This window comes from Manacus candei, unplaced genomic scaffold (genome assembly GCF_025592945.1).
Source record: "Manacus candei isolate 608988 ecotype Guabito, Panama unplaced genomic scaffold, ASM2559294v1 h1tg000043l, whole genome shotgun sequence".
NCBI lineage: Eukaryota > Metazoa > Chordata > Aves > Passeriformes > Pipridae > Manacus > Manacus candei.
The window spans coordinates 11079955-11105147 of NW_026138091.1; the positions used below are offsets into that span (position 1 = coordinate 11079955).

The following is a 25193-nucleotide window of genomic DNA, read 5'->3' on the forward strand; positions in this document are numbered from 1 at the left end:
GATTTCCAAGTCCAACAAATGCAACAAACATACTCACAACTTCATATACACTTTGTGCATACTCACATATTACCCTGCACCTTGTATTTCACTTTTGTTTGTTAAAAAAAAAAAAAAAAAAAAAAGGAACATGTTTCTTTTGCATTCCATTTCTGTGAACAATAAATCAGGCTCCAGAGAGCTCATAAATTTTGCTTATAGGAGTCAGACTGATAAAAACCATCTTTTGTAGACACAGCGCTGCACCCCTCATTTTTGAATGCTCTCTTCCTGGAACAGAAACGAGTGCCCTGGCCCCCAACAAGGGAATAAGGGAGGGAAAAGCTCTTCACTGTTGCTGTCGTATCTGTATCACCATCCAGGACCCCTGTGTCTTGTTTCTCCCGTATGGTTTTCAAGTCATTCCTCTGCAAGGTAGGAGATATTAATTTTAACCCTTAAGCTGTGAATGGAAGAGTAACAAGGTAGTGAAGCCTCAGGTTAGTGTTCTGGTGACCAGATTGATGTACAAAAGATGGGAATCATGCTCTCCACCATCAGCTATGTGAACCTGAGCCTGAACTTCTTCCAATTGGCACGCACTCCCTTGATTTTCCAAGACAGGACCACGTTTTAGGAAGTAACAATGCAAGTGCAAATTTTCAAAAGAGACTGCTCTCCTCACTGTCTTGCTATTGTCTGCAGTGTCTTTGACCAAGTCTTAACTTCAAAATTATATATATTAGAAAAGAAAATGCTTTCACTTAATGAATGACATTTCTTCTCTCTTTTTCCCCTTTTAAAATCTGTTTTCATTTTGCGTGTGTGTTAGCTGCATTTGATAAATCATGAGCTAGAGGTCAGTGAGATTTTGCCATGGTTTGACATAGATTTGACAAGTACTGACAAATCCTGACAAATTTCCCACTGATTGCAATTCAAGATAGATTTTTGCCACTGGATCAAAGGATAGAGACTTTGTAAGATACCTTTGTGGGTGACCAAATTTCTTAAATTAGTACAATGAGAAGAATGAAAGTGATCCCTGCTAACACAACACAAGAAAATACTGTTTTCTAACTATCAAGGAAATTGCTGAAAGATTTTTACAAAAGGTTGTGAATCTGTATTTTTTGTACCCAATTTTAAGCACATTGGGTCAGGTGCTTTCCTTTGATGCAATTAAACAATGTACAGCATAAAATCATTCTGTACTACAGAGAATCTTGAAACAATTGTTTGGGTTCAAACTGAAAGAGGAAAAATTTAGGTAGATATATGGAAGAACTTCTCTACAATGACCATAGTGAGGCACTGGCACAAGTTGCCCAGAGAAGTTGTGGATGCTCCATCCCTGTAAGTGTTCAAGGCCGGATTGGATGGGGCATTGAGCAACCTGGTATACTGGGAGGTGTACCTGCCCATGGGAGGGGGGGTGGAGCTAGATACCTTCGGTGTCCCTTCCAACCAAAACCATTCTATGATTTCACAATCTGAACATTAAAATGAGTCCTGAGACTTTTTTTTCTTCTCAATTAGCATAAGCTGACTGAGTAATACAGTGTGAGTTTGACAAATCCTGTTTTGCTGACTCCTTTGTTTTGACTTTCTGGAGTTTCCATTATATCGTGTTTAACTACATAAAATGCAAGCAAAAAAAATATAAGGCATATTTAACCGATAAATCAGGTGGCTTGACATATTTTCATGTCAACCTTGACAGATAGATAGGCAGAGTCTGAGAAAATCACAGGTCCAAATGAATAAGCATGCCTTTTTATATCCAGTACCTCAGCTTACTTAAGTGTTGACACCTCAGAGAAACAACTAATATACAATAAACCTTACAGGGTGGAGAATGAAAAGTACAAAAATTCGGCAACACTCCCCTCTGACTAGATCTAGAGAGAGACTTAGCACTAAAGGGAGATGTCAGGGCTATAGCAAATTGTGATGTGACACTGCATAGAAGAGAAGAAACCTGAAACACAGATGAGTGCTTAATTATCAACTGTTCGGGTAGCATCACTACTGAAGAGACTTGATATTTGAATCTGGCAAAAACTGTGGGGAAAAAAAAGAACAAGCATTCAAATTCTGTAAACATTCCTGATTTTCAGAAATGCTTCCCACTCATTATCCCCTTTCCCTTCTGTTGGATTTCTGGCTCTTAACCATCTCCAAAGAGCATCCTTTGATTTATTTACTTGCAACTTTTATGTTTCCATGAACTCCCATGTTACCAAGTTTCAGAACTCAAATGTTTTCTGAAAATGCATTTCAAAGTAATTTCAAACTGCTTAAGGAAGCAGAATCTTAAATTTGTCAATATAGACACTACCAGCATAGTGTGTTCAGCCAATACGATAATAGAAACAGTGTAATTCTGCCTAACACATGGCAATACCGATACTTTGAATAATGAACATCAAATTCTGAAAACAAGGTATGCCTTTAAAACACATAAAGATTTATTGCATTCTTTCAGTACTGTAAATCTGAGGATTTTTTTTTTGTTTGGGGTCCGTTTTTTCACATTTATTTTTTGAAGTTACTTTTAACAAATGTTGAAAATAACCAATTTGTTGATACTTAATATAAAGACACAATAAAATGCAATTTGTCTAGCAGAGAGGAGAGAGAAAAGAAATAGTTCTGATGACATTACCATTTCTGCCCCACTGCAGAGGTCTAGCTAAAATGCTATTTAAATTTGATTGAATTTTGTTTATCCTTTTCATTTTTCAAACCAATGGCTATTTAGGCAATGTGCATTTATCCATGTGCATGTATGTTATCTGCAAACTTTGCATTTATGGCTTCTGAACTGGTTGTTACAATGCATGCTGTTGAGGCAAAAAGACATTAAAAACTGTTAAACAACTCATATCTAAATCATAGTCCTAATCATAACTGAAAGCATATTCCCAGTACATGAATTTCAAATCTACCAAATATTTGTGATCTGTGTATTACTGCACTCACCCTATAAGCACCAAAACAATATCATGTGAGGTTATTATTTGCAACTAATAGCTGCATGCAGCTACATAGCTTGAATAATGATTACTTCTAAAGAACAGTTAAAAAAACCCTAACTTTATCAATCCTTCTGAAAAATTTCTTTTTTAATTTGAAAAAGAAACATAATTTGCTAGATTAGTGACCTTCCAGTTTACTTCTTCAGCTGAAAGAAGATTTAATTCTTTTAACTTTTAGCATGATAGTAAAAAAATGTTGAATACTTGAAAAAAGCACTTACATATGCTGGGGACTGCTGTCAAGATCAGGCTTCACTTTTACCTGAGTCCAACTGACTAAGAAATTATTTCATTAACAGTGTTTATGAGTAAGACTAATGTTGATGTTTTTATTGTTTCTTAGAGAATCTTTTTCTAGGTATGCAACATGACTGAAGACAAAATGATACTTTCCATTGATTTAAATATCCAGCAAGTCAGGTCCTGCATTCATGAAAATAACAAATCAATTAGCAAATTCAAAAATCCATAAGACTTCCAAACCCAAATTCTTATAGCAATGTAAATTTATCCATGTTCATTTTTGGCATTTAGTATGAAAAAACACAAGTAAAATGCTAAAGGTAAATTTAGTAGAGGAGTTAAATGTTTAATTTGTTTTTAAGAATGTGCTTTAATTTTTGTAACCGGTGCATCGGTCACACAATAATGGAGGAGACTAAAATCTATAATAATAACAGCATCCTTGCATTAGACAGAAGTAATACATGGGAAAAAATAGAAAATATTTCAGGCTACAGATGTCATCTGTGTCCCCATACATGAATAAGCTCTTTCAGATAACACTTTTGTACAATCATTCCTCAACGTCTCAATCAGGTAACTCACATTTTAATTTCATTTTGATTTAATTGCAAGAATTGTAATTTCAAAGGAAATTATCAGTACAGAATCCAATAGTGTTTTATCTTAATTACATCTTATTCTTCATGTCTCCTATTCTTCTCTGAGGATGATGAATAATTGATTACATGATTTGCCACAATTATTTGATGAAAAATCAATGGTATTCAATCAATTTGTTTGGCAATTGTACTTTGCAATTTACATTTAAGTAAAAGATTAAGATCTTCTGCATAGTTAAATAATGAACTATATTTAAATAATGTTAAAACTGTAACACAGTGAAACAAAAGTTAATAAAGTTAGGGTTGTGATTTGCACTTGTGCCATCATAGAGAAGGAAAAGGACAAATGGTGTGGCATATTATCCTTAACTTCTAACACCCTGACTTCCCAAAGTGTAATTTTTAAGTAAACTGAATCTAATAAGAACAAAATATACTTAAAGTCATTATAGATATTTGTACAAAATAATATTTATTGCCTTCTATCAAGGCTGGTTTTTTCTTCTGTGTAGTAGTTACAAATCTGGGTTGATCTTACGAAAGGGCTAATCATCAAGTGTCTTAGTGGATGTGGGATCAGACATATGCTCTCAAAGCTGTTTCATCTCTCAAAACGGGGACAACAGAAGGTTGTTCAATCTCAGTGTCTCCTGTTCAAACAGAAACACCTCCAGGCAATGAAATGGCCACACTCCTGGGGACAACGCAGTGAAAAATCCATTGTAGTCTCATAGGCATACAGGAGATTGCTAGAACTAGGAAACATGTGAAGAACCACTGAGTTTCTGAGGATTCATCTGGAACTAGAGAAATGCAGGGAGTTTTTCCGTTGTTTCTTGAATACAACCAGTTTCATCTGAGACCACTCAGAAGGCAGAATACAATCATCCATGGCTGGAATAGTTACAGAAATGTTGGGATGTTTTCCAAGAGCTGCTACAAACGTCACTACAGCTCACAGGACTGACTCCAGCTCTGGCAGAAGGGAGCACAAGGCACTGCAGCAGATCTTGGAACCAGGACTAGGATTACTTAAATGGATTGTAAACTAAATGTTGATTTTTTTCATCTCAGTGAAGTTACCCATTTTATCCTAGCCCATAGAAGATAACTAGGCTAGAAGAACCAATGGAGCACTCTGATCAAAGGCAGAGCAGGAAGCCTTCATATAAGGATAACATTTTGGCAGAGATGGATAGGACTTAGAAAGTTAAACAACCAGTGAAGGTGCCTGGGAAAGAAATCCATAAGAAATATTTTTTTAGCTGGCCATGCAAGGATTCAGCTGACTTCTAAACAGAGATTAGGAGCAACTATACAGCTGAAAAAGTTATGGAGCCATAGGATAAGGCCAAACCAAACAAAACAGGCAAAATCAGCAGGAGAGATCTTACACAAAAATGAAGGACCATTGCAAAAATAAATCAGAAAAGAAGATACCGTAAACTGGAAGAATACTTGAACAGGAAAGCCTGAGAAGCCATCCCCTCTCCAAAATACAAGCATGCACTCCAGCTTTGTCCTGACTCTGTAGCCGGATGCAATTCCCTCTCTCCATACATGCTACACTCAGGTTTACTTGGGAAAAGAAATCAAACCTGGATGCCCTGATGGGAGTCATAGTACTCAGTCTGTCCCTGCTTTGACTGACCAGTGATCAGGTTTCCAACTACCCTGCAAAACCATCCAGCACTCAGAGTATGTCTGATGTAGATTGTTGAATCTCATGTGGATACAGAAGAGGAAAGCAGTACACCTGCCAAGGTTGTGGGGAAAACAACTCTCTTAACCACTGACATTTTGAAAACTCATTATTAAGACTGGGGGGTTTTTAAGCCAAATCTATACAACTGATAAAGAACATATTGCTATGCTTCACTCAAACTCTCCATCTCCAGGGACGGCCTATTTCTATTCCCCGTACTTACACTGTTTTAGTAACTAGACAACATAGTCTGACCTGTATCTTCTGTACTGGCTGAATCCAAAAGCTCTAGATGACAGGATCAGGGTTGGAAAGAACCTCTGAGGGCCCTTCCAACCTGGTTCAGCCACCACTTCCAAGCCAGGCTAGCCTCAAAGCTACATCACCGGTAGACTACATTTATGCTACCAAACTAAGGAGCTACTTTTGTTCACTTACCTGCAGTTACAGTTGTAACTCTGTAGGTATGATTTCAATATGAAAACATGTGACATTTTAAAGATAATAAGAAAAATTTAAAATATTCACTGGAAGAGATAGGATTGGAAAAGAAAGTCTGGTGGATTGCTCTAGGCATTTCCTTCCAGGGTATCTGTATGAATCTGTGTGGATGCTTTCCTCCTACTTCAAAATCATACGAAAACTTTTCATATTTCACATTTTTAAATTTTAACCTCCTGCAACATGGGCCAAAAATTGCATTCCTCACATGAAATTAATGATAACTGTCAGCATTATTTCTGGAGAAAAATCCTAAATATAGAACATATTTTAGAAAACATTTTTCATAAAAGGGGCATTAGTCTCATGGAATTTGGGGCTTTTAGTATGTTACAGTAACAAAGCTGTGACTCAAGCCCCTTTTAAACTTGCTTATCAGTATGCAACAAAATCACAGGACAGCTAAGTAGTTCCTATACAAAGTGCAAAAAAATTGATGGAAAAGATTATATTCCTTTCCTCAGCAATTGCATTTGCAGGTTGTATTTTTTTTATCTTATTTCCTGAGGCTTGCAGTAGCTGTGTTTTCTCTTGGACATCAAACAAAGTCCTGTATATACAAAGAGAAAACTGTCTGTGCTCTTTCCTCAGGACTACAGTTGGTAACTTGGACAGGCTTTATTTCTGTCCATGTTGTGAAAAACAGGGCAGGTTATAGCACTATTAAAGCAGCTCTGCTGGATTTGCATTGCAGACATGGCTGTAGAATGGGTAAATTACATTACTGTAGCAAACTTCCCAGGCTACCCATATGGTTAAGTAGAAACTCAGAGTTTATAGCTTAATTAGAGGCATTTGTAAGTGAGGATCAGATAAACAGATATACAACTTAAAAGAGTGCATTGGCCATAAATTCTTTCATTCCAGATTCAGATCTGCTAATATATGACTTCAAACACCTTTGACAAGGTTATTGAACAGCCAAGCATCTTATTTCCTATGCCTTTGGAACCTGAAGTGGGAAGAAGTAAATGGCAGAAATCATGTAATCCGGCCAGCAGAGCCTAAACATATTTAGATCTTTGTGATAAGTGTTACAGAAATACTTGAGTAGGTGGCAGGGAAAAACACAGGACAAGGAACAAACAACTCTAAGGGGAGAGATGGCCCTTTTGCCATCTTTGCCACCTTTTCTTTGCATTCCCTTTATAATTAATTTTTACAATATTATGATATAATTTATTTTTATTATATTATATATTTTACAATACGTTTCTTTTTTTTCCACACTCTTCCTTCATCCTCTGTGTTTTTTCTTAAATTACAGATGAAATCCAAACTAATTCTGATGGAAAGGGTGATAGAAGCTGACTCTCCTGAGGTTTCACCTGCCTGTACAAGTGTCTATCCTTTCTCTCTGAAAACTTCCACGTAGATGCAATCTGGAAGTGTTTATTTTCAGACTTGGTTAGGATTTAAAAGGAATTGCTCAGCATCATGATGGTGATACTACATCCAGGCTGCAAGGAAATGGCAGAGCAGAGCACCCAGGGCTTGAATTGCAGTTGAAACTTTTAAGGTGATAAGAAGTTTAACACTCTTGCTGTAGCAAAGTTGTAGCCTTGGGTTGTAGTCTGAAGTTGTTTCCTGTGAGTTACATTTTTATTTTTTCATATGCAGAAAGATGATTTTGACCAGATTGGAATACAGATAACAAACTTACTCAGCTAACACAGGAAAACCAAATACGTTTCAAAACAAGATGGGAAAATAGTCATTTCCATTTCCTCATGTAATTCCTTTCTTAGAAAATGAAGACACTGCCACATAACAGCCCAGATTTCAGCTTTATATAAAACAACTTTTGAGGTTTCAAACATATTTGTTTCACCAAGTGGGGAGAGTTTGTGACTGCTTAGAAGTCACTCTGGCAAAATTATCTCATCTTCCAATTTGCATCTACAGAAAAAATATAACGTTGAGTTAAACGCCTTCATTGTTACTCATTCTTTGATGTTTCCACAGGGGTTTTAAACACTGCGAGACCACTAGAGAACCAGGAGCTCAATCCACGTTGCTTAAAGTGAGTTAGGTGCAAGACGCTGAAACAAGGGCTGCAGACTCCGGCCGCTGAAACAGACACCGAAAGTGCCGGTAACAGCATAGCAAAGGGATTTAAACGTGTGCCTCGCTGCTTCAGCGTCCCTTTAATGCCTGCCACCTTCGTTTTGCGACCCTCTCGATGTTAACGCCAGGGCTGCTTTGCTTTAGGAAGTGTCCACCCCTGCCAGCCCCCTCCGGGAGCTTCCCTAAGCCTGGCGGCTGCCGGACTCAAACACCCTTCTATCCAGCAGTGCCCAGGCTGCCATCGGTGGGGATGCACAGCCCACCGACAGCACCATGGGCCGCGAATTCCACCGGAATGGGCTCCATCGCCCACCTCTGCACAGATCAACGGGAAAAATTTTCCATTAACTTTCCCTCTCCTGCTCCCTCGGTGGAAACTGGCGTCTCCAGAGTTCTGTCTGACCGGGGGAAACGGAGCAAGGAGGCTGCCCGTCCTCCGCCTGCTCCCCAGCCATCCCAAACGGGGGGGACAAGGGGTTCCCCCAAGTTTTCCCGAGTCCCCCCAGCCCCACACGGCAGTGCCTCCTCCGCCCGCCGCTGGGCCCTGGGGCGGGGTCTGCTCGGGCCCCGCCCCTCGCTCCGCCCCGAGCCCCAAGCCCTGCCCCCCGAGCCCCGCGAGCCGGCGCCCGGCCTGGCCCGGCGGCGATTGGTGGGCGCGGCGGGCGACAGCCAATGAACGCGGCGGAGCGCGGCCGTCGCGGGCCGGGCGCGGGGCGGCCGAGCCCCATTAGGGCGGGGAGCGGGGGCGGGCTGGGCAGTCGCGGCGGAGGCGGCAGCGGGCGGTCCCTTCGCGGCGCGGCCGGAGATGCGCGTCCCCCGCCGGCGCTGACTCCGTGCGGCAGAGCCGCGTACCCGCTTCCCTCGCCGTCTATGTGACGGACCCCACCGCCGCTCTCCGCTAGAGAGTACGTCGCCGTGGTCCGGCCGCGCTGCGGGGAGGGTAAGTGGCGGCTCCCCGGGGTGAGGAGTGACGGGCAGCCTGCGGCGGGACGCCCGGCGGGTTTGACGGGGCTCCGTCCGCGGGCAGCACTGTGCCCCTGGTGGCGGGGCGCTTCCCGCGGTGCGGTGGGGGTCCTGCGCCCTGCGCGGGGCTTGGATCTACAGGGCGTGACCGCGAGGAGCCGCCCGACCTCGGAGCCGGCGCTGTCCTGCGCGGAGTTGTCGGACGGGGCTGCGGGCTTGGCAGAGCGGGGGAGGAGGGGGGGCGCGGGGAGTTCCGCCGAGCCCCGCGGCGACTCCCGAGGGAAGGTGTCGCGGTGCCGGCTCGGTGCGCCCGGCGGAGGGGCGCGCCGGGGCCGCCGGGCTGAGCGAAGGTTCAGATGCGGGAGCTCAGCTGTTGCCTGTCAGTGGGTGACAACTGGCTCCTGCAAGGCAGCCTCCGCCTCCTCCCTTATCCTGAGCGAAGTGTCCACCTCTGGGTCCTGCCCCGAGCGGGGACCCTGGCCGGGGGGGAAATCTCGGTCTGCCATCCCGGGAGCATCTTCCGCACTGTTCGCTGTTACTGGGGGTACCTCGTCCCCTGCACCTCCCCGCCTCTGCAGCACAGACCTCGTCGAAGTATGTGGGTTTTTTCCTTCCTCGGTGAAGAGAGCTCTGAAAGGGCGATGGACCCTCCCCGAGCCCCTTCTCCCAGAATATTTATGCCCACCGCGGGATTTCAAACTCCAGCAGCCACCATTTATCAACCGACCCGGCTGGGTTGAGTCCGGGAGCCTTCGCTACGGTCCGAGCCCGGGGCTGCTGGGTCTGGCCTTGGGCAGGAATCTCTGACTGTCCCCCAGCGGGGTGGCCAAGAAAGGCAAAAGAGAGCACCCGCCAGTGTTTCCGAATGCCATCAGCTGGAGAGCGAGGAAACGCAGCGGGGGGTATTTTACAAGCGCGCTGAGAAACGTTTATACGGCGGACTTAAAGGTTAACAATGCGCATTCCCTACATGCTAAAACCTAAAAAGTGGCAGAAATGTATGACTAGCGTTATTGCAGCGAAGTTCCCTGTGATCGTTGTTTAGCTGGTAACTGAGGTCCTTAAACTGCATGTTTTGCGCGACACTCAGAGTGAGTACTGAGGTTTTCGAGCAGGAAGGGGTTTTCCCCCTTTAGCTCTAGTTATTGTTATTATTTCTAGGAGGAATTACGTGATTTGTACTACTCCTTTACAACACAGGTATATCACAGTGGCCAGGTTTTCATCCCAGGATGTGAGTAGGTCAGAGTGGGCTTGGACAGAGAGCGAAAAGGGAGAAGGAGAGAGCAATTACTCTGATGCAGTGACAGATTCTCTCATTTCTCCCTGCAGAGCCCCGGATGAGCCGGGCTGGTGCAGTTCTGCCAACAGCACTGTAAACTGTGTCCTGTAAATCAAGGTCCACGGAGCTGCTCTCTGTATAACAAAAGGTTTTGTAATGAGTAAGCCCAGATCAGTAATACAACAATTTTAACATAACTGGGCAAGGGGTGTGCATGTGTGTGGATCTTACAGGGTTAATAGCTAAACTATTAAGATTGGAGTCAGATGTGGGTAAAAGCAACAGGAGAGTCTGGTTTTTCCTAATATCCTGTAGTATGATAACTCTGAAGAAGGTAATTGTTTAAAAAAAATCTGTTTCAATTTAAGATTTATTAAGCAAGAAGAACCTTATGTAAACATCAGAATCCCTTTCTTGTTTCATAAGACAAGAAATGGCTAGAAATGTCATTTGAACTTAAAGACTACAAACTATGTGTGGATTTTCATGTGTATGTGCAAGAATGTTATAAATCTAATTTTCAACTCAATTGTTCTACTTCTTAGGGGGACTGGGGTGTTTAACTCAGGCTTTTGGCAAAATGGCTTCTGCACTTTTAGGTTTTGTTCCCTAGTCAATGAGTTTTTCCTAGCATTTAATAAGACTTTTAGAATACAGAAGTAAGAGATAGCAAGTGCCTTCCAAAGAAGAAGAAATGGAGGGTATAGAAGGGGGATGCAGAGTTTTACTTACATATGTTGTAAGTTGGGAATGTATATTTGTATATAAGGAGAAGATCTGAGGAATGACTTGGCACGCTAATGACCTGGCTTTTCAGAACTTCAAGAGTTTGGTCTGTCTCCCCCTATGGTTATAATAAGAGATTAAATGCATTTGGAATATTTAATTAATTAGCATATGAAAATACGATGACTTTTACTTTGCCATTGTTTTCCTGTGAAACTTTTCTATGCTAATGAACGTCTACATTTTGCAGAGTAATTTAAATGGCATGGTTTTGCATTATGTTTTTGCAGATTGCTTTGACCCTTTCTAATGCTGCAAGCCTTTGTATCATAGCCTAAAAGTCCTTTTGCTTTGTCATATTAACCTATTGATAAATATGTTGTCAATGACTGTGATACACAGCTTCTAACAGAGCAGACTGAGAGTTGCTCTTAAATTTAAGGCTTCTATTTGCTTCGGTGCTATATCTTGTGCATTCCAGTGTTAATTGGATGTGCAGTGATGAAGTCCATTTAAAACAAACAAACAGGCTGGGTTGTGTTTCTGTTTTCTACCACTACCTTACCCTAAAGTAAAGAGATCCCTGCTGTGGTTTAAGACCATGCTCTGAAACATTACTCTTTCTAATAATTGCGAAGCATCATTCGTGCTTTTGGGAAAACTGTTGTATGATCCAATATTGCATTAAGAATGCTTGATTGAGATGGATGAATAGTCACCAAGTGGCTCATATCAATATTCACTTTATCAGCTTGTATTAGGACTTAAGCTTGAGTTTGGCCAGCTCTGGTTTTGACTTATGCTGTTTTAACAGAGGTAAACTTGAGGTTAGCTCTAGCCATTAGTATATGCTTGGTGTAAGCCATGCATGCTTAGGTCCTGCTCCTGGAAATGTTTACAGAAATGAGTAACTTTTACTTGAGTGCTTAAATTGTTTGGATTAGGAGTTGTATAATGGGAAGAACCAGCTTGGAAGGATACAGCACAGCAATCACTCATCTTTTTCCCCTCCCACCTTATGGCCGAAGAAACATGTTTTGCAAGTAATAGCATACTGAAGTCATGGCACTTCTGGCAGAAATTCCCAGATAGACTATCAGATCAGTTTGCCAAAATACATGCTTTTTTCAGAAACAGCTCTTTGGCTGCTGGTTCATTGACAAAAGATAGTTCCAGCTACTGAAGAAAATTTCATAGGTGGTCTGCTATAACTCTTCCTCTTTGTATTTTACTTGTTTGTAATATGTACGTTACACTTTTTTTAGCAAAACTAAATGAGCGAACGACTTTTCAGCGCAAACTAACATTACTTCTCAAGCATGTTTTTGTGCAAGGAGGTTTTTCTAAATTTACAAAATGAGTGAAGTGCTCATATACAAGAGGTATGAGCCAATACAAATATTTTCAGTGTTTTTAAAATATCTGTAAGTGACAGCTTTTTGCAAGTGTACCTTTTCTTGGAACTCTGCCTGGAAGGCTGACTCCTTAAAAGTTCTTCAATATAGCCATAAGCTTGACGAGTTGCTTTTCAAGATTATTTTGAACCTATCAAGCTCAGTGTTTTGCTAGCTAGTAAACCTGGGGTAGACAGTCTCTCAGGCAGGCCTTTCATTTCCAGCGGATTACGCGTCAACAAAAGCTGGAACTGTGTTATTTCAGTTGTTCTGCACCAAAGTCATGTACTCCTGTCTCAGGTCTGTGTTTGAAACAAGAATTTATAGCACCTGATAGCTCTTGCTGTTCTGCCTTCTGTACTTCTCTCCTTCCTTTTCCTCCCCTCTCTCCCCTCCTTAAGATGTAAGAGTATTGTGGAGTGTGCTTGTAAGTTTGTATCTATAACAGTTTTATTCAGTTGTCCCCCTTTTGTCTAAGCACGGATCCCACAGCTTGCAATTACTGTCTTTGACTTTAGTAACAATTCTTTTTTTTTTTTTCTTAAATGGTTCCAGTTACATACAATATCAGCTTTGTAGAGCAGTTGCGTGCCAAAAAAGCATTTTCAACTGCCATCCAAATATTGAAATATAATTGCTTGCTTTTATATAAAGTAAAATTTGGTTCCTGTGATGTTTTTTTAACCCCCTTTTGGAGCTTGTTGCTTTCTAGTAATCCCAGTTTTAATACTACATGATTCCAGAACTAGGCTTCTCTGTCGGCAGCATGCCAAATCCTGTCTAATGTCTGTCTTAATGTGGTGTATATGAAAACTGACTTCTCTGTGGATTTGATCACTGATTTGTTTAATTGCAACCAGTGTGATTAAAAATCTGCATGTCAATATTGTGATGCTTATAGTAAAATTAGTTTGGTTTTTTTGTTTTTAAGCAGAGTGATATTAGTCCCTTAAATTTTCTGTGAGAGAGCCTTCATTGTCCAAACATCTTCATTTCTGAATATTTGAGTGTTTTAAAAAGAAAATAGCAACGTGGATGCAGTTATGAATATAACAACATAGACCTTGGATTGTGCTGTGTGGTAGGACTCTTGCATCCTCTTGTTCTGTAGGAAACCTGCATCTTCTCTCACCAGTCTTAAAAGGACTGACATGAGAGACTTGCATCTGGAACCTTAAACACTTCTAGACAGACACTGCTGCACCATTTCTCAAAACACACATCCCTTCTGTATTCCTATGCTCCCTGCTGGAGCTCCCTGACACAGGCACTGTAATTGTTTAGCTTTCCCCATTTTGCCCTCCCCTAATCTCTTCATTAACAGGGTGCTCCTGTGACAGAGTAGTGCTAGCTCAGCAAGAGGCTCAGCCCAGACACTCTTGCTCAACCTGTCCAGCACATGGGCTGGTTGGACACTGCCCTCACCCATGGCCCATTTCTGTGGCAACACAGACACACAATAACCATGGCACAAATTGAAAGCCACCTTGCACTTTCAGGTGTGGATCAAGTTGTCTAAGAGCAGTAAAACCTGACTTGTTTTCAAGTATGTTAAAAATTACTGTGTGATTAGTGAAGATGTTTTTTAAGGATCTCTTTTTGTAATCAAGTGTTAATCACCCAGAAGTTCAAAAGTGTTTACGTAAAGACATTGCATGTGTTTGTGTGCATACTTTAGAACTAATACGCTTTTACTTTATTTCAGACTCTTTGTATGAATTGGTATTTTCATATAAAAATAAAAGCTTCACATGCTGAGATGACTATTCAAAGTATGAATATTTATGTACTTTGAAATGAATTTTATGAAGGTGCTGAAGAAATGTCTGAACCTAGCATATTTGCATCTCTATATACAGACTGCTAAATGAGTTATGCTGGCTCTAGAACCTCAGTAGTGAATTGTAAATGTCTTCTGTAAAAGTATACATACGGCTTTCTGAGAGCTTTGAACTGTTTTCTCATGCTTTGCTCATCAGAAAGATCATATGGATAACTCATGAAAGGGCTTTTTTTTCTTCCAGTCTTGTTTGCAAAGCATGGTGGATCTGTATGATAAATATTGAGTTCTTATTCATCCTGGGACTGAAATGGGTTCATTCTGTGCCTATGGAATATGAGAAAAATATATACAAGGGATATGTTTATATTTAATAAAATTAATAGCATAAAGCGAGTGCAAAGAAACTTATAAGCCTAAACAGCTTGGCAGGCCGATAGCCAGCAAATGTCTTAGAGTGCTGCCAAACACGTAGAGAGCAGACCAGGCTCTCATCTGTTCTGAGGTACCAAAAAACTCTGTAACTTCCAGCCTCTAAAGGATGTTGTTTACCCAGGGTGCAGCTTTGTTCTGTCCTATCAGCAGCTCAGTATAGGTTTGGATTGCAGCAGGTATCTGCTGGAAGGTACCCCTGCCATTCAGGAGAAATGTGACTGCCTAAAAAAGCAAGTAGTTGTGCTGCAGCAGCTCTTCACAGCCAGATCCCAGAGTGCGTGTCCCCCTCTACAGGGCATTGGCATCCCCTTAGGAGGCTCTGGGGAAGGGAGCTGTGTTACCAGGGTAAAGCTGGAGACAACATCCACGTGGTAAGAGGATGTACTGCTGTTGTGCTCAACTATGAGCTGCCAAAAAGCTGTGGAAGCGCTCTCAGCAACAGATGCTGCCTAGTAGGTTGGTGAGCTCAGTGGCTTCTTTAGCTGTTTGCGAATCCAATAAATGTCAAGCTTAACGCAAACCTTTCATACAACCCCTCTGCTTGGACAGTCTTTGGAGGGGATTTTGGGTGGTGTGAAGCTGTAGTACAGTGGTCCAGGCTATTAGCCCATTTTGTTCTCAATATATAGTTTTTCAGTTATATAAAACTGTTGATTTCATGCAAGAACAACTTGTATGGTTTTAGAGTAGCTGTTAATATACTGAAACTGAGCAATGCAGGTATTTGATTGAACTGAAGTGACCACAGTGACAAGGGGGCATCTGTTTCATTGCTGTGGATTTATTGCTTTTCTCATGTCTTTGCAAGATGTCCCCTGACACTTGGAGCTCTATTGTCTAGTTCTCAATCTGCCACCTTTTAGGCTGTAATTTTGGAAGGTTAATTTTTTAGTGTCTCTCTGTCTGTCTTGTACTGTGACTATTCATAAACATTTTTAAACTTATTAGTGGATGTCTTATTAGCCTGGAGCTGATGCTGTAAGGAGCTACTGATATGATGAGGGCTTTTTCACAGTGGTGTACTTGGCGACCTTATTTTAGGAATTGAAGTGATACCAGCCTCCTTTTTTTTTTTTTTTAATTTGATGCCTAAGTCAGTGTTCAACATCTAAATGCTAACTACAAAACGCTCAAAGTTGGATATTCCAGGGCATATGCTTGTTCTTGCATCTCTTTCCATACTCCCATGGCCTCTGGAAGGAGACATGCTTTGAAAGAACTGGTCTCATGAAAATCAGGAGGTACATCTTGAATTATGCAACGTTTTTTCTGCAGGTGAAAGTCATCCTCCTTCGTGCAGTTCTGTGCATTTACCTTCATCCTGCTTTGTTGTGTATTAAATCAGCTGATATCTAATGCAATTGGGAGAAGATAATCTAGACTTGCTTTTAAAAGGAAACTGATGGCACGTTGTCCTGCTGGAGTGCAGGGGGAGACTTAAAAACCAGTATGTGGGCTGTGACACTGGTCATGCGTATGAGTGAGAGCAGGGGGTAAAACACTTCCAAACAGGCAGTTACAGTAATATTCTGCCAGAGTTGGATGCTGAATAAGTATGAATTACTTCAATCTTGCATTACTGTTGTAAATAAAACCTGATAAAACAATGAATTAAGACTCTATTCCCCCTGTAAAGTACTCGAGCTATTTACCTTATACTGTTGCATAGTTTTGCAGGCACAGTTTAAGTGGGGATGTAGAGATACTTTGGAAATATTTGGGGGTTTTCTTTTTAATTTAAGTGAGCTTCCCAGATCAATCTGAACAGTACAATGACTGTGTTCATGCACACTGGGGTGTGGTGAAAAAGGAGCTTCCTAACCACTTGCTGCTACCAAAAAAAAAACCAAAAAAACCCCCAACAATAGACATAAAACTGTAGCTTCTGTTCTGCTGTAGCTCCAACTTATGAAGTGATTTTGTCACTTATGTCACGTCTAGTACTTTGTCTGACTGGAGTTCCAGTTTCAAGTGTTGCTTTTTCTAACCACTGTAATATTAGTTGTTCAGATGATCCTGAAGGGTTTTGGAAGATCATCTGCTTGGACTTGAGCATGAATGATGGTTAGGTACCATATCTAGTGATGAAAATAGTTCAGATCTCTGCTCTTACTTCCCAGTTGCTGGGAGTGGAAAGTCTTTGTGTCCTTCAGAAAGAAAATGGCCTGCTCCTCATTTTGTAGAATAACTGTAGGAAAATATAAGTCAATGAAGTCTGTCTGAAAAAAATAAAAAAACCAATATTTATTTCTAAACTTTTATTTTAGAAGCCAGTGCCTGAGCTTCTGACTTCCTAACACCAGTTCCAAGTCTTTAAAAAAAAAAAAAAGGCAAACCCTGGGTAAGCTGCAAGTTCTCTTCACCCCCATCCCCAGCTAGAGCCTCTTTGCTTGCCTTTGCTTGTGTACTCTATCGGTTTCACAGTTCATATACTTGTGGTTTTTTTTTAAATCTCCCCCTGCACTCTGGTGGGAAACATGTCTGCTGTTTCCTTTCAAACACACAAGGCTTGATTCTCCTCTCACAATGGCATAAATTGTGAAGAACTCCACTTGAAATCAATGGAAGTAAAGACATGTAAAATGGGGTGAGAGAAGAGCCTAGCCTCTGGTTTCTATTTTTAAGTCAGTCTGGTTAACCTAAAATTGTTCAATGTGCCACTGTGACTTTAGTTTGTAGAAATCAATTGCTATGCTTGTTTCTTTTCATACATAATGTATCATTTTCATATATAATACATCACAGCTAGTACCCCTAATCATGATGCACATGTCTTTGACTTAATATCTTGGTACTGCTACGTCAGTTTTGGTAGTTAATAAGTAATATGTATGGTAAAGTACTTAACTTACTAGAGTCAGATCCTATGAAAAGTCTGAGTTATAGCTGTATTCCTGTGCAGCTCCCGAAGGAAAGAAAGCTGGATTGGCTCTATCGCTACAACCTAAACTTTCTTTGTGGTTTTCTAGTGCTTTAGTGGTTCTAATCTGTGAATCTCGTTCCTCATTATCCAGGTTCAAGATATTAATTCTACATAAACAAAACTTTCTTGGTTATTGTTGTTTTTCTGTGCTTGTAAAGTGTTCAGCTCTGTTCTTATGTTTTGTACATGCTTAAGAACTTGCTACAACTTCAAATTTTCTCTGAAAAGTGAAGTACTTTGTAATAAACCCAGAATATCTGCAGACAGTTTTTGCCACTGCCCAAGTTTTGGAGGTTGTACACATTTGTTTATTTTTTGGCAATGGCTTATGGTCCTTAATTACCATCAGTAGTCAAATAACAGAATGAGATTATACAGCAGTGCTGTAAAAGCTGTTCATGCTAGCTATGATCTGTACATGTGTGGATATCTTTGAGAACAGTCACCTCATTCATTAACCAGTGCCACAGACTTCCAACTTTACCACTATTTAGTTTTTGAAATTAATGCAACGTTCTCTACCTAACTGAAACATTGCTTTGACTGCCTCTTTCTGTAGTTTAAAAACCTCCCATGAAATAGTTGCCTCCTGTAATGTATTCTAACTTGCAGTAAATCTATTGGTGCATTTGAATTTTTGTTTTCTGCTAGAGTAGCAAATCACAGGTGTCCACAAGGGAGTCTCTTTGAACTTGAATACTGTGGTAGGCTTAATATATAATTTAAATTTTATCTCTAATTTTATTATGATGAGAGTGAAAATCCTGTGGTGTTTAGCTGTTGGGTCCTTGAGCTTTCCCCTTCCATTTTAATCCACTAGTTCCTCAAAAATCAAGAGGTTGCTTAGCTACTACGTGGTGGCCTTTTGTATCAGGGACAGAAGATGCCACAGAAGCTTGCTGTGCTGCACTGGGTTGTAGTAATGCAGATCTCAATGTTCAGTGTGGCTTCCCAGCCACAGAGGTGATGCACAACTGGCTTCTGACTTCTTGACTACAGCTGTGAATTCCAAGAGCAAATCCTTCCTCGTCCCTGCTAGGTTTTGCATTACTTACCATGGGGAAAATGGTTTATCATAGTCAATTCACTGTAGCTTTAACCATGGCTTTTCTGAAGTATAGTTGTCTGACAGGTAGCATGGGGGAGACTAAACTAAGATGTGGTGTTCGCTGCTGCTGTGAACTGCTGTGGTCGTGTGCAGCAGTGCTTGCCTACAACTGATGTGAGGAGTGGTGGGGGCAGAGAAGGGTGTATGATAGGGATACATATGCTTGTTGGTCAAATAAGCTTTTCCCACCTGGAAGCTGGACACTTCTCAGCTTTGTTCAGGCAGAGCAGTCCTTGTTGTGGAGTGGGGAACTGACTGCCTTCCAAGTGCAGAGATGTGAAGATAGTCTTTCTGGTGGCAGGCTTTACTCATTTTTCATCTCATGGCTTTGAGACTCATTCTGTCATATAATTTTTGGAGCACTTTTATGCTCTTCTGAGAGTTATTATTGTGGAGGCTGCGATACGTGTCTGGAACAGAAACTACTTTTGGTAGTATTTTTAAAACGTGAGGTCTGGTGTGCAAGTCATTTTTGGGTACAAGAGAAACAAAAGGTTCTGTGGATAGAGTATCAGAATCTATGAGAAAATTAGTCTCTAATGCAAATTGGTACATACAGCAAGCCTGAAGAAAGACTGAAATCTTTGCCAAGCAATATGAAGCACCTTATAATTTTCATAGATGAAGGAGCCTCCTATGAAAAAGATATGGGAATAGAAGAGCATGCTTCTGGCTCTTTATTAGTTGTAGTGGTTAAGAACAAATCAAAGATAATAGCGTGTAATAAGGTTGGTGACTTAAAGGCTCTGAACAAACTTAAGTAACTTTCTACCTGTTTGTGAAATTTCATGATGTAAGACTTGATCTCAGAAAATGGAGATGGGTTTGGAGATCCAGAGCTTGAGCTTGTTTATAGTTAATTTTGGGGAGTTGTCACCACAAAATACAGAGCTGATGGTGCCATGCTTCTGCAAAACACAAATCTGTTTTGGAAGTAGCAATAAGGCCAATGTAAATTTCAGAAAGCAGTCCTTCTGGTAAATAATTCCAGAGCCATTTGCTTTCCGTCTTGATTTGTATGTAGGCATCCTGAAAGCTCTGACTACTGAACAGTTCACTATGTACCTATTTCAGCTGTCTTTAAAAGCTACCTTTTTTTGCATAGATGCTTTCTGACAAGAGACCTCAGACAGATGCTTGGCACTCATGTCTTTTGTGGCACAAAGCAAAAACGTATGGGATCAGAAGTATGAATAGATTACTCCTGAATAATCCTTCTATTCAGCTACAGGTCTGTGTCACGGCATACACTGTAAGAAAGTGTTTAAAACTCTTTTAAAAGATGCATGTGTGAAGGACAAAAGTGTGTGTGGTGGGAAAGTAAAGCCATGTTTTACATAACACCAGCAGGCTCTAAGGTTTTATCTGACTGTCCTGTTTAAGGAAGGTAAAAATGATTAAAAATTGGTATGCTATGGAAGGGTGTATAGAAAATATATATTTCTTGGCGTCCTTCCAGAATTACTATTTAGAGACAATTTTGTAATGTTGGTGTCTAACAGCATTCTGGTAGCCTCAGTTTTCTTTTCCATGGAACAGTTCCAGCCCTCACTTACAAATTAGCTTGCTCTGTGATACCATATGGAATAAAATAAATATCAGGACACACTGCAAAACATTTATGCCTAAATTTCTGACCAAAGTATGCACATAGTTTGCTATAGCTATGAATTTGACCCTTTAAGAAAAACATTTTGGAAGACACCCGATCATGTGTGCACAGGCTGCGCCTGTGCCACAATAGATGCACGCCAAGCACACTTCTGTAAGGAAGCCTGGGATCCTCTCCTCTAAAGCTGAAGCGTTTCTGTAGCTGTTAGGCCAACACTGTAAGGTCACTAGCAGCATGGAGGGCAGAGCATACTGGCCTGAGGTGTAGATGCTTATCAAGTCTGTGCTGTGACAGCTATCTACAGAAGAAATGCTTGAGAATAGTCACCTTGAAGCTGCATAGATGAAAAATATGCAGAATCAGTGATAGTCCTTGACACTTCCACTAAAATACTGAAATATGTGACTTGAGCTCCAACTACACTTCTGGGTTTGCAAAGTAAACCAGACTACTGTGATAGGGCCTGGCTCAGCTTTTTTGCAGCTGGTGACTTCAGGGAAGGGCTGAAGGGTAGGGTCTTGCAACAAGGAGGGTTAACAGCCAAATCTGATCAGGTAAACACAGGCACAGACTCAAAGATGACAAATGTAGTAGCTAAGTGGTGGGGTATGGAAAGCTCACAGCCTGTGGTGTTAGGGCTCTGGCTGCTACTGTCCAGTGCAGGCCTTGCAATCCTGGTGGAAAATGGCAATATACTAATCTCTTCACTGAGGAAAGGTGCAATGGAACCGCAACCATGGAGTCAGTGTGACTCGTGATGGTGGCTTAATGTATAGCCAAACAAAAGGTTGATGAATTGTCATAAATTATTTGGGTTGGAAGGGACCTTAAAGATCATCTAGTTCCAACCACCCTGGTGTAAGTATGGACACCTTCCTCTGGACCAGGTTGCTCAAAGCCCCATCCAACCTGGCCTTGAGCACTTCCATGGATGAGGAATCCACAGCTTCTCTGGGCAGCCTGTTCTGGTGCCTTACCACCTTCACAATAAAGGATTTCTTCCTAATATCTAATCTAAATGTACCTTGTTTCAGTTCATAGCCAATACCCTTTGTCCTATCACTACATGCCCTTGAGGTAAGTCCCCCTCTAGCTTTTTGTAGGTGCTGGAAGGCTGCTCTAAAAGTCTACTTGGAGCTTTCTCTTCTCCAGGCTGAACAACCCCAGCTCTCTCAGCCTGCCTTCATAAAAGAGGTGCTCCAGCCTTCTCATCTTCTTCCCAGCTCTCCTCTGGACTTGCTCCATCCACCATGTTCATGTGCTTGTTGTGTTACAGGCCCCAGACCTGGATGCAGTATTCTGGCTGGGTCTAATGAGACCAGAAGGGCAGAATCACCTCTCTTGCCCTGCTGCTTTCCCTGCAGCCTGGGACACATTTGGCTTTCTGGGTTGCAAGTGCACCTTGACGGGTTACGTTGAGCTTCTCGTCCACCAACACCCCCAAGTCCTTCTCCTCAGGACTGCTCTCAATCCATTCTCCTCCGAGTCTGTACCTGTGCTTGGGATTACCCTGATCCCGGTGCAGAACCTGGCACTTGGCCTTGTTGAACTTCATGAGGTTCGCACAGACCCACCTCTCAAGCCTGTCCAGATGCCTCTGGATGGCATCCCTTCCCTCCAGCGTGTCAGCCACACCACACAGCTTGGCGTCGGCGACCTTGCTGAGGGTGCACTCTCGATGGCACTGTCCGTGTCGCCGACAAAGATCTTAAGCAGCGCCGGCCCCAGTGCTGACCCCAGCCGACCGCCACTCGATAGAGCTCGTTCCGCCCGTCGCCTCAGCCTGGGCGGGCGGTCCCGGCCCTGCCGCCGCCTCCCCGCTCACGGCGCCGGCGGCCGCTGCTCCGCCACCGCCAGGTGGCGCCCGTGCGCTGAGCGCGCGCCGGCTCCTGCTGCTGCCGAGGCCGGGATCGGGATCAGCCACGGGAGAGGTGACGTGAAACGGAGGGAAGGACAGCGCTCGTGCTTCTCGCAGTGCGCGTGTGGCACTCGGAACACTTCTGCCTGGCTGTGTTTTCAAGGCTAAAATTATTTCAGGGACGGGTTTGCAGTGGCACTAAGAGCAAAAGCAAAGTGTGCTTTTTTTCATTTCCCTCAATTTGCCATCATCCTGCTTTAAATGAATGAAATTAGATGGATTTGAGGGACAGATGAAAACCTGCAATGCAAAAAAAAAAAAAAAAAAAAAAAACCACCAAACCAAAACCAAACAAAAAAACCCAACAGAGGACTGGCTATTTTTTCTGTTCCTCTGCATGCTTGGTCTCTGTTAATTTACCACTGTTCCAAATTATATTGAAACCCAAAGGAAAAGGGAACAAGCTTAAAGGTCCCAGTCCATCTATTCAAAGATCTGTGTAGGTGTTCATCTTTTGGAGTGACATCATGCTTCACTTTTTCTGTCAGGAGAGGATGGACATGCCTTTGCAGGTAGAGCTGGAGAAGTGAAGTAGAATGTAGCCCTTGGCCTCTGGTTGCCCCAGCTGGCCAGAGGGTATGGCAGGAGCCTGGCAGGCTGTGGCATTCCATGTTGGAGACTAAGCATTTCCCCACCCCAGAAGACCCTCTGGACAGGCAAGTGTGTGTGTTGCCTGTTGTGGTGGCAGCTCTGTGAGGGTACAAGTGGTCTGAGTATGTAGGCGGAGGCAGGAGCCTTCTCACAGCCACTCCACAAACACGGAAGACAACACAAGAAGTCTATGCACTTTGATGTGGTTCTCTAAGGTCCTGGTAAGCTGCCCAAACTAGTTTAACCAGGCCCAGAGGCAGCAGAGTGAGGAAGAAGTGGGCTCTGCTGAATAGCCAAAGGAGCGCTTCCTTATCACCCTCATTCCTAGGGAGCTTTTGCCCAGAACTGAGCTTGTCCTGAAGATACAGGAGCAAGATAGTCCTGCCTGAGACTGAAGGAGAAACGTGTTTTGTTAATAATTGCAAGGAGGCCATCTAGGATCAGTAACTGTTGGTTCTCCTTTTCAAGGAAGGATAGGCGGGTGCTAAATTCAGGCCCGCAGAGTAATTCTGCTTGGGATGCAAGCTGTGACTGCCACTGCTTCCCTCTAATGGCCTTGGAAGGAGAAGGGGAACCTCAGGAGGTTACTGAGATTTCAGGCAGATTGTGCCTTCAAACAGCAGTGTCCATATCTTTTGATGGATACAGAGTGACTGTCAAATAGGGAGAAATGTGACTCACCTGGCAAACAGAAAAGGGTGACAGCCTGAGCAGCCTGCAGCCAGATTTGTAGATCAAAGCCTTCAAGCGCTGCACCCTGAGCTGCATGGTGAGCTCCTCACATGCATTAAACTAGTCTAACAAAATGAACGGAATACTCAGTATTCAGAAAATTTTCTGCAGAAAAGAAATGGGGAGGAATTACTGGCCCTGCAGAACTTGGGCATCTGGCCAACTTGACCAAAATATTGTTTAAAAATAAGATGGTGATTTCTCAGAATTTTAGGCGTGTGGTTTGAGAGCTTTTAGTTAAATCCTTGTAAGCATTATCCTGTTAACATGAAAAATGTTAGCAGTTTTATAGACTTTCTGATAGGGCTGTGAGACAGAGGTGCTAATAATGAATCACCTGAGTGGCAAGTGTTGTAACCATTCTCAAATAGACCGGAAGGCTTTCTTTTTTTTTTTATTATTTTACAAATACTGATTAGTCCTACACCAAATAAGACTTGTCTCCTTTTGTACCCTTCTTCCTATAGGAGAAAGAAAACATTCTTTCAGGAGGGCTTTTTTGTTTTGTTTTGTTTGTTTGTTTGTGGTTTTTTGGGGGGGAGAGGTGATGTTCCTTGATTTCAATCTTGGGAAAGGAAACCCTTAGTGGTAAATAACTGGGTAAGGATCTAGCAGGATGGGCTTAAATGGAAGTGCCTTGTTCAGCAACTCCTCTCCCTTCTTAATTGTACAATGGACTTTCTCAACAGTGCATCCTGGTATTCATCCAAGACCTTCAGCTCTGATACCTGTAAACAATTATCATTCTCCCACATGGTACACGAGCACTTGGGTTTAATAGTGTATTTGTGTGTGGCAGCAGTTTAACCTCCTCAAGGAATTTTTCTGTCATCCTTCTGTCTTTCTCTTCTGTGTCCCTTCCTTGCAGCTGTTTGTTGCTGATTTATTCATTTATATGCAGATTCTAAATACAGCTGTTTCTATGTGATGCTACTGTCTTCTCTCCCCTATGAAGCTATAATCGCACAAAAATGTCAGTTTTTAATGGCATATATCTAGTAGTCCCTATCTAATGTTCACACCTGCTTTTTAGTTTGTTATAGCAATAATCTGCTGATGGGAACATGATGTTCCATTTTCTCATACTGCAAAAAAATGAAGTGGTTCCTGCACCTTCTGTGAGGTTTCTTTTATTGCTGTCCTCATCCTCTTCTGCGTTTGAACCGAGTACATTATTAGTTGCCTCTTGACTGGTCAAAAGCACAATACCGGGACATGGAAGCAAGAACTCATACATTTTAAGTACATTGCCTACTATTATGTAGCTTGGCCATTGGATGACAGGGAGTTAGACCTGTGGTGCAGAACCTCTTATATAAGGTGTTAAAATGAATTGAAAATCAACATCTAATGAGAGACTCTTAAAAGTACTTTTCTGGATCACAGGACTTACTGGTGTGGAATATGTACAAATGAGCACAGTTTGGGAACTCCTTCTTAGCCAACTGAAAAGTAAAAATGGTTGACTCCTATGTGCTTCCAGAGAGTGGAAGGTCTCCTAAACAACAGCTTTCTTTGAGTGAAGCGTTGCTCAGCCCTGGTGCTAGTTTTATTGTGCAGTCATGAGGCATGAAAATTGCTATATAAA

General features: G+C 42.0%; 1 protein-coding gene across 1 annotated transcript in view; it reads left to right on the forward strand.

Moving 5' to 3' along the window:
* The first annotated feature begins 8783 nt into the window (after positions 1–8783).
* The window catches only part of PRICKLE1 (prickle planar cell polarity protein 1), a 66253-nt gene continuing 49843 nt past the window's right edge, over positions 8784–25193 (forward strand). The window contains exon 1 of the mRNA XM_051795437.1: positions 8784–9081. The gene's annotated coding sequence lies outside the window, so the exon portion shown is untranslated. The remainder of the gene's footprint in view (positions 9082–25193) is intronic.